The sequence below is a fragment of the Tupaia chinensis genome, unplaced genomic scaffold, assembly GCF_000334495.1.
Source record: "Tupaia chinensis unplaced genomic scaffold, TupChi_1.0 Scaffold147069_1, whole genome shotgun sequence".
NCBI classification, from domain to species: Eukaryota; Metazoa; Chordata; class Mammalia; order Scandentia; family Tupaiidae; genus Tupaia; species Tupaia belangeri.
Genome location: NW_006206919.1, coordinates 691,644 through 706,919, shown reverse-complemented (window position 1 = coordinate 706,919; position 15,276 = coordinate 691,644). Strand labels below are relative to the sequence as shown.

The 15,276-nt window shown below is 41.4% G+C and overlaps 1 long non-coding RNA gene across 1 annotated transcript; it reads left to right on the top strand.

The window, feature by feature from the left end:
* Positions 1 to 3,203, top strand: LOC114006333 (uncharacterized). The gene is made up of 3 exons (XR_003548067.1): positions 1 to 51; positions 1,916 to 2,014; positions 2,263 to 3,203. It is a non-coding gene; the product is annotated as an uncharacterized LOC114006333 (long non-coding RNA).
* Positions 3,204 to 15,276: the final 12,073 nt, after the last annotated feature.

Here is a 15,276-nt window from a genome sequence, read left to right as displayed (position 1 = left end):
GCCGTTCCCCTCCCCGGCCCGGAGCCGCGCCAAGCGGAGTCCGAGAGTGAGGTGAGAAGGGAGGGGTCCCTTCTAGGGCCTCCCCGACCTGGCCCCCGGCCCGCCCCTTGCCCCTGGGAGGACGAACTGCGTGGGCTGGGGCAGGCGGGAGGGAGCCTGGCAGTCCCTTTCCGTCTCCCGGCCCGCGTGGACATCCCGACCCCCAGTGACTGTCGGTGTGAATGAAGCTCGAGGTCTCCCCAGGGGTCTGGTTTAGAGGCAGGGGGTGTCCCAGGTGCTGCGGGTGTCTGGGCAGGCGGAGAGTTTGCATAATGTTCCCAGAAGGAGCTCCGGTCTTTGCGGGGTCCTGCAAGCTCCTGAAGTGGACGGGACGCGAGTGATCAGAGTCGGGTGTCCGGGTGAGGGGCGGTGGCAGGTCGAAACCAAGTCTGCCGGGTGGAAGGTTTACCCGCGTTTAGGCAGGCTGGCCCCGGATGCTTCATTCAAGGGCTCCACCTGGTGCCCGGAAAGCAGGGCCCAGCTCATGCCAGTCCGGGAGCGCGGGGTCTCCTGGCCCCAGGTGGACGGAGAGAAGCTGGCAGGGATCTGCGTGCATTTGAAACCACGCACGCTACTCCCGGGGAGAGATTCCCGGGCGTGGGTGTGGACGGGCGTAACGACAGAGGCGTTGGTTCTGCAGGGAGAACTACTAAGGTTGCAGGTCTGCGGCCAGCCGCACTCTGCCCTGCGTATTTCCCTGTGTGCAGATAAATTTGCCTTCTTCCCAGCTAGCCCACGTCTGCGGAAAGAAAGCGTTTCTAAGATGTCTAGGTGCTGACTTGACCTTTACCGGATCCCCCAAGCTGGTTATCAGGACAAACCTCCAAGGGATCGCACATGACACGGGCTTTTTGCCTACTTGGGAATTTAACTTGGAGCTGTTTTCCTGTTAGATGGGTTTTGATGAGACGATAAGGCAATTTTCCCGTTTTGGCAATGGAAGAATGTTCACCATATTTGGCATTGCTTGACTTCTCGGACACAGATTGCGCCAAGCTAACGTGAAAGCTGATGATGTTTGAGGTGGGGAGCTGATTCAACTAATGATTTACTTTTAAAGTGGTTGCAGTGGCTGGGTTAGGCTCTATCCTTTTCACTTCCTGTGTCTGGATTTGCTCCTGGGAGCTAAGTGTTTCCACAAGAAGTGACCCATTAGGGTAACTTAAAAGAATTGGCTGGGATGTTTGGTCCAGCCCTCAGCTAAATGTAGGGTTCTGGTGAAGTACTTACCCTTTCTCTCCAATGGCTTTGGTATGCATGTGACATTTACGTTCCTATGAGTATAAAAACGACTTTACATCTCACAGTTTTATCTGACATGCTTCCTGCTTTGAGAACGTTTACCATAAGAGAAACCACAAAACTGTAAGGACTTGAAGCTAAGACTTTCAACTCTCTCATTTGACAGATCTCAAAATGAATCTCATCAAGATTAAATTTGCAGGGGACCAGCAGAGGGCGTAATAGTTACTTCCATAGACTCCTGGTTTGAGTCCCAGACCCTCTGGCTTAAAACTCACACCAGGCACGTGTGTGTGTATGCACGCACGCCCAAGATCTTGAGAGGAGAATGGAGGAAAAGGGATTGTGGGTGGCCCTCTCCCCTTGGGGGGGGGGGAGTGCGGTGATTTCTTGCTTTCTGTCTCTCCCACAAGCACATGCACCCTATAGCAAAAATCTCTCTAAAGAGAAAGAAAAAAAGAAGAAGAAGAAGATAAAAAGGTGAACTTTGCACAATCTCATTTCATTAGATGGTTTGAAAAATCAAGACCCAGGAATCCAGTCGTAGATGCTTTCCATTGATCAAGGCTTTATTCTGAAATGCCAGTTTTATGCTCTTTTTTTTTTTTCCCCAAAACACCTTCTAAAATTATAGGTCAGTGGTTAGAGCTCCCACTCAAACTGATGAATTCCTGTCAGTAGTTTTGGAACAGGCCTTCCTCTGGTTTGTACTTCAAGACAAAGGACACTTAAGGTAAATGAATTTTGATTTTGAAAAAGATTAATCTGTTGTAACATGCCCCTAAGTTTCAAGATAGTTTATAAAGATTACTGAAATGAGACATGCTTGCTTTTTCTTGGTACTTGGGGGTTAAAATAGACCTCATCTACTGGTGGTCATAAAGGTCAATAAATGGGGTCACTTATGAGATTGCTGAGCTTATTCTTAGTGCCCTGGATACAGTTTTCCAAGTAGACTTAACTCCGGCTTGTTTCTTTCAGAGGGACAATTGCAAAAGCTTCTCGCCCAGCCAGATGGACAACATAATTTCCTAGGACTCGACAATGAGCACTGGGTTACCCCTAACCTTAAACCTTGAATGCCTACTTGGAGACTGCAGCAGGGCACATTTGACCATGAAAAATGATCTCCAATCATCTGGGTGGTCTTCCTCTTCAGCTAAACCCCAGACATGGTGAGAAGAAGAAGAAGGACCCTCCCTACGCGATCAGACTCATCCAGACCAGTCATCCTGGCCTGTTTTGGCAAGGATGATCAAATCACTGTCTTCTGCTCACGCCACCCCTGAGTCACCACCACCTCCAGGACTGCCATCCTGAATGTGTGCAGGTTGTGACATGTCAAGGGCATCTGGAATGCAAGTGGAAATCCCTCCCAGGCTCCGCTCCACACAGTGTGTGTTGGTGTGTGGCTGTGTCTACCCACAGGATGCGGCTCCTTTTTCTAATTTGCACCGCGGGATGCCGAGCGGCTGGCGCTGGGTCTAACGGTCTCACCCCACCCCCCACTTTAGCCCTATCCGGGTTATATTCCTTACTCCAGAAGAATCCTTTATTTTTCTGAAGAACAGAATTAAGTTTACTGTGAAAGATGAAATCTTGGACCAAATGAAAGTGAATTTTATAGGTAAACCTCAAAATATTCCCATGTATGTGAACAAAGTATGTATGTATTAGGGTTGGTGGGAAAGTCGTGATGTATTATTCTGTATTTTTCTATGCAAAAATGTGTTACTACTTTTCCAATGACCCAGTTATGCATATGGATATATATTCATGTATACATACATATATTTCTATGAATCTTATTGTAGGACAACTCAGATTCGATAATTGTTTAAAATGCAGCTATCTTGGGTTTTTTATTTGTTTGTTTATTTTTTTATTTTTTGGAGAGGTTTTTGCTATAGGGTACATATGCTCTCCAGAAAGACAGAGAGAGTAAGAGAGACAGAAAGCGAGAAATCACCCCCCAGGGGGGATGGTCCCGCCGCAATCCCTTCTCCTCCATTCTCCTCTTGGGATCTTGGGCACACATGCACACGTGCCCGGTGTGAGTTTAAGCCATGGGGTCCAGGACTCAAACCTGGATTGCATGGGAGTTCAGCAACGTAGCCATAACGCTATCTGCTGGTCCCCGTCTATTTTTTAAGAGAGATTTTTGTTATAGGGCATGTGCACTCACCAGAGAGAGACAGAGAGACAGAAAGCGAGAAATCTCCCCTACCCCCCAGGGAGGTTAGTCACACGACACAGTCCCTTTTCCTCTTTTCTCCTCTGGGATTTTGGGCACACATGCATGCACAGGCACCCAGCATGAATTTCAAGCTGCTCGGTCTGGGACTCGAACCATGGTTGGCCATTTGGGAGTCTAGCAACATAACCACTACATCATCTGCTGCTTCCCTGTCTTTGGTTTTGAAATGAGTTTTATATATGAATTCCTGACCTTTACAGAAATATGTACTGTTTAGTTCCATGATTATCGCTAGGCCCCGTGCTAAACATGTATGACTACAAAGAAAAATAAATACAGAGGCTTTAATAATCTAGTAAGAATCACAATTAAATTTGGGATTCTAAATTATGGTAAGGGCTGGGAACAAATGCCAAGATGGAGAATAATGAGGCACATCTAGTTTAGATTAAGTGACTAGAAAAAGCTCTGAGAAAAATAACATTTCAAGACAACCAAGTGGCGGTGGTTTAGGCATCTGGATCCCACGTGAGTGACTGCAGTTCTAGTCTCCAATGGAGCCAAGTGTGTGTGCACTCATGCCCAAAGTCCCAAGAGAGAATGGAGGAGGTGGGATGGCAGCTTTACCATTTCCCCCAGGGGTGCTTTCTCCCTTTCCCTCTCTCTGTCTCCCTGGTAAATGCATGTGCTATATAGCAAAACTAAAAAAAGGAAAAAGAAAATGGCATTTTAGTTGCCTGAGGATGAGTCCAAAGGCATTGACGAAGAGACTCTGTCCTGCCATTTAAAGTACAGAAACAGGTAAATTCAGAATAGAATTTATTACGTGTAAGGAGAAGTGCTCAGCGAAGTGGATAACTAAGCAGAGAGATCTGAGAGGCCAAGTTCATAGTGTTTTGGTTTATGGGCTTCAGGCAACTAATGAAGTTACACCCACGTAGTTGTTATTTCTTTTTGCTTTTGCGAAATACCCTATCCACTTTCCAACCTCATCCTCATCCATCTTTGTCAAGATTAAATCTTGGCTAACACTGTGCCTCTTCTAGGAATTATTCGTGTTTGAAGGGCCCGTCAGCCATTGAGCCTCACCACCAAGCATGTATGTACTATGTTTTCATTTGTGCATGGTTGATAACCATCGGAGGCTTTTTTGCATTTGTATTGATTGACTATCCATGAAAGTTAACCTCCATGAGGTCAGGATTTGGGTTTCCTTCTTTGGTTACCTCAGCAAAGTCTAGTTCATTGTCATGGTCCAGTAGCCAGCCTCTTGGTAAATACTGCTCACTGGTTGGCTTTGCTTGACTTGACACCTTTTAAATGTTTAAATGGTGAAAATATTTGTATCATAAAACTGTGTAATGGTAAGCAGAAGGGAATACATGATTAAAAGTGCACCATTGCTCTAAAAGTTCAAGGAAGCTTGCTATTAAAACGTGATTCTAGGGACCAGCAGTTAGCATAATGGCTATGTCACTGGACTCCCTTGTAGTCGACCGCGGTTCATATCCCGGACCCGGTGGCTTAAAACTCACGCCGGGCGTGTGTGCTTGCGTACCCAAGATCCCGAGAGGAGAATGGAGGAGAAGGGATTGCAGCGTGGCCATCGCCCCTGTGGGGTGATTTCTCGCTTTCTGTCTCTGTCTGGCGAGTGCTCGCACCCTATAGCAAAAACCTCTCAAAAAAACCCCAAAAAAAACAAAAAATAAAAAACAAAAAACAACCAACATGATTCTACAGAAGCACAGGGCAGCCAATGATGCTAAAGGATAAATACACATCCTTTAAAAAATTAGACTGATGGGGGCTAGCAGATGGCTTAGAGGTTAAGGTGGCTGGATCTCTCATTGCCAGCTGAGTAGTTCAGATCTGCATACCTGGCAGATTGAAAATCATGTAGAGTGTGTATGCATGTATGCTCAAAATCCTGAGAGAAAGGATTATGGCATGGCCATCCCCCTGGAGGGTGATTTCTCACCTTCCCTCTTTATCTCTCCCTCTGTTTCTGGCAAGTGCACACACCCTATAGAAAATAAAACAAAACTAAATTAAAATAAAGACTGGTTATAGGTAAATTGACACAATGGTAGGACTGCTGCTTGGATAGACTTTCTACAATTATTCAGCCTTTCAAAAGTTAGCAACTGCTTTGTGCCAGACTCTATTCTGGGCACTGGGGACAAAGCAGTGAATGGAACTTCTCTCATGGACCTTGTATCCTAATGAAGAGATAGAGAGCAAAGGATACAGGGTAGACCAGAGGGTGATGAGGGCTCTAGGGGAACAGACCTGGGGATGGTGGTTAAGGCAGGTGGATCTCACATGGCTGACCATGTGGTTTGAGTGCCTGACCCAGTGGCTTGAGAAACACACTGGGCACATGTGCATTTGTCCCTAGAATCCTGAAAAGAAGGAGAGATAGAGGAGACGGGATTGTGGTGTGACCATTTCCTTTAAGGGGTGCTTCTCAGTTTTTCCCTCTCTGTCTCTCTAGTGAGCACATGCACCCTATAGCAAAATTAAAAAAAAAAAAAAAAGACAGATAAAGAAAGGATCATGGGTGAGAATGGTTGAGAGAAATAATAAATTTATATATATTGTCTGGACAGGTATTTATTGAGAAAATGCAAGGGGACTTCAAACAGTTTGTGGAAAAATGGAATTAAAGTATAAGTTTATTGCTCTTTATTTCCATTATTTTGCCATAGGGCATGTATGCTTACTAGAAAGAGAGAGAAAGTGAGAAATCACCTCCTAGGGGGGATGGCCACACCACAATTCCTTCTGCTCTATTCTCTCCTGGGGATTCTGGGCACATAGGCACACACGCCTGGCATAATTCTCAAGCCTCTGGGTCTGGGACTTGAACCACTGTAACCACCACACCACCCGATGGCCTCCAAGTACAAGTTTATTTGGGTGCAAAAAATAACTTAAAAATGTATGCATAGTTCAGCACCTACATTTTCCATGAACTTTTTGAAGACCCTCTTGTATCAGGGCAGAGACTAAAGCAGCGAGCCATTCTGTAAGCATGCGGAACTGCAAGTCAAATGAATGAAGCACACTTGGTGTGTTCAAGGATCAGCAAAGAGGCCCATGTGGCTGGAGCAGAGTGGATGATAGAAAAGATGGTAAGAAATGAGGGGAGTGAAGGAGCAGAGACCCAGATGGCACAGTCTTGTAAGCTATGTTAAGGACTTAGGATTTTACTCTGGGTATGATGCTTGTTCAAATAGTTCAGATTTTTTTTGGAGTCTTTATATTGTTTTTTGTTTGTTTTTTGTTCTCATTCTGCTATAGGGTGCTTGTGCTCACCGGAGAGAAACAGAGAGAGAAAGAGAGAGGGGAAAAAAAAGGGAGAAATCATTCCCCACAGGGAATGGCTATGCCTTCCCCTCTGTTTTTCTCTCAAGATTTTGGGTATGCATGTACACACACCTGGCATGTTATTATTTTATTTTATTTTTTGGAGAGGTTTTTGCTATAGGGCGTGTGTGCTCGCCAGACAGAGAGAGAGAGAGACAGAGAGACAGAAAGTGAGAAATCACCCCCCAGGGGGGATGGCCACGCCACAATCCCTTCTCCTCCATTCTCCTCTTGGGATTTTGGGCATGCATGCACACGCGCCCAGTGTGAGTTTTAAGCCACCGGGTCTGGGACGTGAACCACGGTCAACTACTTGTGAGTCCAGTGACATAGCCATTACGCTAACTGCTGGTTCCTCTGGCATGTTGTTCAAGACTCCCAGTCTGGAATTGAACTGCACAGTCTGCCTTAACCACCATGCTACTGATTGACCCTGTATTGTTAATTTTAACTCAATCTCATTATAGTTAGAAAGTACACTCTGTATGAATTGAATTTTTAAATTTTTTGAGACATTTTTTATGGGCATTAAGATGGTCTATTTTGGTAAAAATATGTATTATTGAAATGAATGTATATTCGGCTCTTGTTGAGTAAAATATTCTATAAAGCCAAGTAAGTAAAGTTGGCAGATATTGTTGTTTCAATCTTCTATTTCCTTATTATATATATATTTTTTAGGTTTCTATCATAGGGTTCATGTAATTTACCAGAGAGACAGAGAGAAAGGGAAAGTAAGAAATCACTTCCCAGTGGGGATAACCATGCCATAATTCCTTCTCCATTCTCCTCTTTGGATCCTGGGCATGCATGCATACACACTAGTATGATTTTCTTTTCTTTTTTTTTTAAATTATTTATTTTATTTTATTTATTCATTCATTTATTATTAATTTTTTTTTAGTTTGACCAGAGAGACAGAGGTTGAGAGTGAGAGAGAAAGGAAGTGAGAAAGCAAGCCACCAGATTCAGGACTTGAACCCTGGTTGGCCACGTGGGAGTGTCCAGCGCCTTAACCACCACGCCACCTGCTGGTCCCCAAAACACTAGTATGATTTTCAAGCCACTGGGTCCTGGACTCGAACTGTGCTTGGCCATGTGGGAATGCAGCATCTTAACAACCACATCATCTGCTGGCCCTCTTCTATTTCTTTATTGATTTTCTGTCTACTTGTCCTAGCAATTATTGAAGGAGGGATATTGACATCTCCCAATAAAATATGGATGCATTTGTTTCTTCTTGCAGATCTATCAGTTTTTGTCCTATATATTTTGAATCTATTATTGGTTGTATACATTTTTAGGATTATTATGTTCTCCTGATGAAATAGCCCCTTTGTCATTATAAAATGTCTTCTTACCCATACATACTAATAATTTTTGTTCTAAAACCTTCTATTATTAACAACCACTTCTGCCTTTTTGATTGATATTAACATGATAGAGCTTTTCCCATCTTTTTACTTTAAACCTATTTCTGTCTATATATTTAATGTATATTTATTGTAGACATATATAATTGGATATTACTTATTTTTGCCAATGTGGCAGCCTATGCTATTTAATTAAAGTGTTTAGACCTCTAATATTTTATGTAATTATTGCAGTTGGGTTTAAAATTCACAATCTTTACTCCTTTGTTTTTTTACATTTGTGTTATGTATTTTCTGTCCCCCTTTTACATTTTCCCCTACTTTTGGATTGAATATTTTTATTATTCCTTTTTATTTGTATTATTGCCATATTAACTCTAACTTTTTCTTTTTAATAGTTACTGTAGGGTGTGGATACTTTAACATATCGCAGTGTAACTTCAGTTAATATGTTACCACTTACTGTATAAGAACCTTAAAACAACGTACTTTTATTTCTTCTCTCCAGTCTTTGTGCCTGTGCTCCATATGTTAGAAACGTCAATGTATAATGTTATTATATTTTCCTTAGGCAGATCTTTTGGAGAGATTTAAAAATAACAATAAAAGCCTTTTATATTTACCCACATTTTTACCATTTATGGAGTTCTTCACTCTTCAGTATAGATCCTGATTACTATTTGATGTGTGGTTTTTCTTCTGAGTGAAGGACGTGTATTAACAGTTTTTATGCTAAAGATCTGTTGATGATGATTTCATTTTCAGCCTTTGTATGTGTGAAAAACGTCCTTAATTTGACTTTGGTTTTTGAGAGGTGTTTTTGCTGGGTATAGAATTTTAGGTTGATAGGGTCCCACCCCTCCCACCTTGTACTTTAAAGATGTTGCTCTACTGTCTTTGTAATTACACTTTTCCAGTGAAAAATTACTCTCATTCTTATTTTGTTCCTCTGTATATAATATGTCTTTATATTATTAATAATTTTCATATTTTTTATTTATAAGTAGGTTTAAGTTCTGGTTCTAATATAGTTTTCTTCATGTTTCTTGTGCTTGAGGTTTGTTGAGTTTCTTGGGTCTGTGCATTTATAGATTTCCTAATTTTTTTCTTTTTGATCATTATGCCTTCAATTCCCCACCCCAAAAGAGCCTAATTATATGTATTTTATGCTACTTGAAAGTGTACCACAACTCATTGAAGTTCTCATTATTTTTTTAAAGGCTCTATTCCCTATGTATTTTATTTTAGATCATTTCTGTGTGCTTTAATTTACTCATTATTAAATTTGTAATGTCTAATTGACTATTCATCCCCTGCCATGATTTATTTTCTTTCCATTTTAAATTTCACACATTGCATTTTTGTCTCTAAAAGTTTGAGTTAGGTCTTTTTAAATCTTCCAAGTCTGTCCTTTACCTGCTCAGTTTTTCCTCTACATTCTTAAACATATGGAATATACAATTGTGCTATTTTAATGTCCTTGTCTCCTAATTTTATCATTTGTTTAAATTTTGGGACTATTTTTTGTAGACCGATGTTTCTCTTTATGGATCATAGTTCCTGTTTCATTGCATGCTCAATAACTTTTTATTAGATTCTGTTATGAACTAAGTGTTGTGTCACCACAAAATTTATATGTTAAAATTCCAACCTCAAAAGTGATGGCATTAGGAACATTGGGAAGGATGTAGGTTATAAAGGTAGTTCCTTTATCAGTGGGATTAATGTCCTTATGAAAGGGACCCCACAGAGTTTTCTCCCTTTTTCTTCAACCATGAGAGGATACAAGGAAAATCTGGCTATCTCCAACATGGAAGAGGGCCTGTCCAAATCCAACCATGTTGGCATTCTGATCTCAGACTTCCCAGTCTCCAGAAATGTGAGAAATAAATGTTTGTTGTTTAGGTCACTTGATCTATGGTTATTTATTATAGCAGCTCAAATTGACTAAAACAGATACCAAACAATGTGACTTTTACCATGTCTGTGCTGGATGTTATATTCCTATTGATTAAAACAGATTCCAAATATGCCAGTGCTTGATGTTATGTTCATATATTGCTATTGGGCATGTGCACGCACCAAAGACACACAGAGAGAGACAGAGAGAGGAACTACTCCCCTGGGGGATGGTCATGCTGCAATCCCTTCCTTCCCCTCTCAGGATTCTGAGCATGCATGCACACATACTCGCATATTTTCTCAAACTGCATGGTGAACCATGCGGGATCCAGCCATCTCTACCACCATACCACTTGGCTGGTCCACTGTGAATATTCTTGAGATTTGCTCTGAAGGGCAGTTCTGTTACCTGGTAGCAGTTTGATTTCTTCAAGCCTAATGTTAAACTTGGTGAGGCATAACAGAGCCATCTTTAAGCCTAATTTTCTCTACTACTGAGGCAGTCATTCAGTGGTTTCTTTGAATTATGAGGCTTTTCTTTCTGGGAGTTTGGAATCTGAACTATTTTTAGACCTGTGTGAGCTCTCAGGATCTGTTCCTCTCTGTTCCTCTCCTTAGGTAATTTCCCTGTATGCATATTCTGTAATTTTCCTGTATGCATATTCTGCCGAATACTAACTGGAGATCTACAGGGGTGTTTGCTGTGGATCTCCACAGCTCCTTCTCTGTGCCGCTGTCTCCTCTGCTTTTTCAATTCCAGTTCCCTTGGCCTCTCTGGACTCCAAGTCTTTCTCTTCAGTTCAGGGTTATTGCCTGGCTCTCCCCAGATTCCCCTTCCCCGCACTGCAGCCTAGAAAAATCTGTCTGAATGGTAAACTAGGACAGTCATAGGGCTTACCTTGTTTTCACTCTCTCAGAAATCAACATCTTCTGCTTCCTTTGTTGATGTACAATACCTACAAACATTTTCAGGGGTTTTTGTTTTGTTTATCTCTGAAAATTGTTTTTATTTTTAAAATTAAATTTAATTTATATATCCCATCGCTATGTATCACTTAGCTTGTAAAGTGAATTTATCCAACATGAATACACTTCATCCCAGTCCAGTTGAACATACTATACACATTATCAACAGAGAATCATCCATTTCCGTGTCCCATAAATGTCTTGCCTCTCTCTTTTTCTCCTTGATTCCTTTCCTCACACTTTCTCCCTTCTCCCACCCTTTTCCCATATTGTCTAGTTTTATTAATCCCACATTGTTAAAATATTATAATATTAACTGTTGTACTGTTTCAGGTGAGTAATAACTCTGGTCCCTGTTAATCTATCTTGGCCAGAAGCAGAAATATTAAAGCAACATTTTTTTAATAGGAAGGCTTTGCTAACTAATTCAATTTCTTTCTTTTTTAATTTCCCAAAGGGCACCTATACGAGAGAGAGAGAGAGAGAGAGAGAGAGAGAGAGAATGGGAGAAAACACCCCCAATGGTCATGCTGCTGCATTTCTCCATTTCTCCATCTTGTCAGGATTTGGGGCATGCAAACACTTGTGCCCAGCATGTTTTTCAAGCAGCCAGGGCCCATATTCAGTCCTTAACTGGCTCCCTCAAGAGCCAGACTGGGAGGCTGGTCCTCAATTTCTTTACTAAATGTGGGCTATCTCAGGTCCAGTCACCACGGCAGCGATGTTAATGTTAATGCATGTCAAGTTCTTACTGCAGGCCTGTGCGTATGTCTTTCTCCCTCCATGGCCTATAGTTTCATGTAATCTATAGCCTCACAAAGTTCTTGGCGAGAGTTCCAGTCCTTGCCCGTTACTGCCCTTCATTCTGAGTAGTGATCTTAACTGCATTTCCCTGTCTTATTTCAAACCCTTTCTGGGCTGTCCACCATCTTTCATTTCCAGAGCCATGCCTGTGCCTTCTTCCCTACTCTGCCCTTACCCTGAGGGCCCATGACTCTCAGAATGTTTTTTTTTTTCTTCTCCCCAGGTGCTCCAACATCAACAGTTACTTCTTTTGTTTATGCTAGACAGTGTGTTAAATTTATTTAGAACACACAGGCAAAACAACCTTCTACTTTTTTTTTTTTTTTAATGCCTAAAGGACAACACCTGGTTGCTGTGAATTCTGAGTATGAAGAGGGGGAAATTAGCAGCAGACTCTGAATAAGTGTTCCTGTTTTCAGTTTTATGCTGTGCTCTGCTGCCCATCGCACCTGGCATCCTTGGGTCTGTAACCCTTCCCACATTCTGAAGGGCAGAAGGCTCCCTCCGTGGCCTCAGACTCTCCATATTTATTCTGGAAGGTGTCTTTCTCTAGCCTGCTTCATTGATCTCCACTCTTCCAGTTGCTTTTCAAAAAGTGTGTCGAAGTATTTTATCCACTAATAAACCCCCTCTTGTTCTTTTCACTATTTTGTGATTATCTTTTCCCCTTTAAAATTGGTGTATTCTTTAACATATTTGTTTGTTTGTTTGTTTGTTTATTCCTTCCATAAGAAAGAGAGACACCCCCTAACAAGATCTTCACACTGAAATCCGATCCACCATTAACCTCAGCTGACCCAGGTCACAGGTATATACACGCATGCCTGGCATGTTCAGGGAGATCTTGGATATGAACCAAAGACTTTTCCCGTGTGTGTTCAGTTGCATTACCATGGCTTCATCACCTGTCACCAGTATATTCTTATTTTAATGGAATCCCAGTAACAAGAGGAGATTAAATTCATTTGCTCACATTGTAAACTTGAACTGGCAGTGCTTGGTTTTTGGTTACTAAAGTTAAATATTTTATTTTTTGTAACTTCCATTTGTTTCTTTGACTATTGATCAATTTCTCTGAAACTGTGTCTTTCCTGTTTTTTTTTTAAGAATTATTTTATTTAACTTTATTATTTATTTGACCAGAGAGGGATAGAGTGAGAGAGAGAGAGAGCATGAGAAAGCAAGCCACCAAGTCTGGGACTCGAACTACAGTCAGCCATGTCGGAGTCAGCGCCCTTAACCACCACACCATACCTGCTGGCCTCGTGTCTTCCCTGTTTAAATAACTCCAGTCTCAACTGGGTTTCCTCTTATTTGTCTGAATATTACTTCTTAGACTTCATTTCCTACCCACACTTCTTTACGTGTTTTATACCCCAGATTTCTATCCTTGTTCTTTTTGTCTTAGTATGCTATTGGACATTCCCACTTGGATATCCAGTCAGTATTTCAAACACAGTACACCCTAAACTGAACTTGTCGTCTTTACTTCTGAACTGTCCCTCCACATGTATCTCCAGTCTTGATAAGCAAGACTTCCCTACTTTTAATCACCAATCTGGAGTCACCTTTACTTTCCCTTCAGATACATTGGCTATTATTTGCTGTCTTCAGACCTCCTCCTAAATATTGCTCAAGGTTATTTACTATTTTATATCCTCTCAGCTAGTGCATCATTTATTTAACTCTATTATTTATTTATTTATTTTTGCAAATTTGCTATAGGGTGAGTGTACTCACCAGAGAGAAAAAGAGAGAGAGAGAAAGTGAGAGAGAGAGAAAGTGAGAAAGCACCCTCCAGGGAGGATGGCCATGCTTCAGTTGATTCTTATCCTTTCTACTCTCAGTTGATTCTTATCCTTTCTACTCTCAGGATTTGGGGCATGCATGCACACATGCCCAGAGTGTTTTTCAAGCTGCCTGGTCTGGGACCCAAACCACAAAGTCAGCCATATGGTATCCAGCTGCTTTAACCTCCATGCCACTGGATAGCTCTTAAATTTTTCTTGATAGAAAACTTTTTTTTATTTACTTTTGTTTATTTTAATTTTTTTTAGAGAGAGAGATTTCTGTTGTAGGTTGGATGACTTGCCAGAGCAATAGAGAGGTATAAAGTGAGAAATCACCCCTTGGGGGGAGGGCCATACAGCAATCCCTTCTCCTCCATTCTCCTCTTGGGATTTTGGGTACATACACGCACACCTGGTGTGAGTTTCAAGCTGCTGGGTTCGGGATTTGAACCACAGTTCGCTATGTGGGAGAACCAGTATGTAACCATTATGCCATCTGCTGGCTCCTAGAAAAGTTTAAACAATAGTATAAGATATCTGTCACTCAGCTTTTAACATTAACCAACATTTGGCTTGTGTTGTTAAATTTATATTTGTACCTTACTTTGTACCTCCACTGGATTATTTTAAAGCCGTAAATGTCATATCATTTTATTGCTAAAAACCTTAGTATAGGGACCAACAGATGGCGTAATAGTTACACAGCTAGAATTCCACATAGTCGACCATGGTTTAAGTCTCCAACCTTGAGGACTTGTGTCTGTGCATGCCCAAAATCCCGAGAGGAGACTGGAGGAGAGATTGTGGCTTGGCCATCCCCTCTGGGGGGCGACTTCTCGCTTTCTGTCTCTGTCTCTCTCTGTCTCTCTGGCAAACGCATGTGCCCAATAGTGAAAAATCTCTCTAAATAAATAAATAAATAAACAAAGACTTCAGTATATATTTCTTAAAGGAAAAAAATGTAAAAACATAGGTAAAAAATCTTTATTATCATAAAAATTCCTAATAACATATTTATATGCCCAGTAAGTATTTATATTCCCTTGGTTGCTTCATAATATTTTGTTCTAGTGGTAGGTTGATTTAAATCTGGGACTAAACAAGATCCACATTCCCATTTGGTCGACCAAACTTTACTAAGTCTCCTTTAGTTTAGAGAGATTCCTCCTCCCTTTTTCTCTTTCCTTTCCATTTATTTACTAAAAAGACACATCGTTTTTCTTGTAGAATCTCATCCATTGTGGATTTATTTGATTGTATCCTCCTGGTATCTTTAAATGTGTTTGTTTATCTCTATATTTTTTCTAAACTTTAGATCTAAAAGCTTGATTAAAATTTTTGCAAAAGGGACGGCCCCTAACCTAGTGGTTAAGAGAGCTGGATCTCAGATGGCCAACCACAGTTAAAATCCCAGCTCTGGATGCTTGAAAAATGCCAGGTTCATGTACTTGTATACCCAAACTTCTAATAGGATGGAGAAATGGAGGTGAAGGGATTGTGGCCTGATCACGCCCCATTGCAGGATGCTTTCTCTCTCTCTTTTTCTGTCTCTGTCTCTCTCTGGTGAGTGCACATACCCTCTGACAAAAATAAT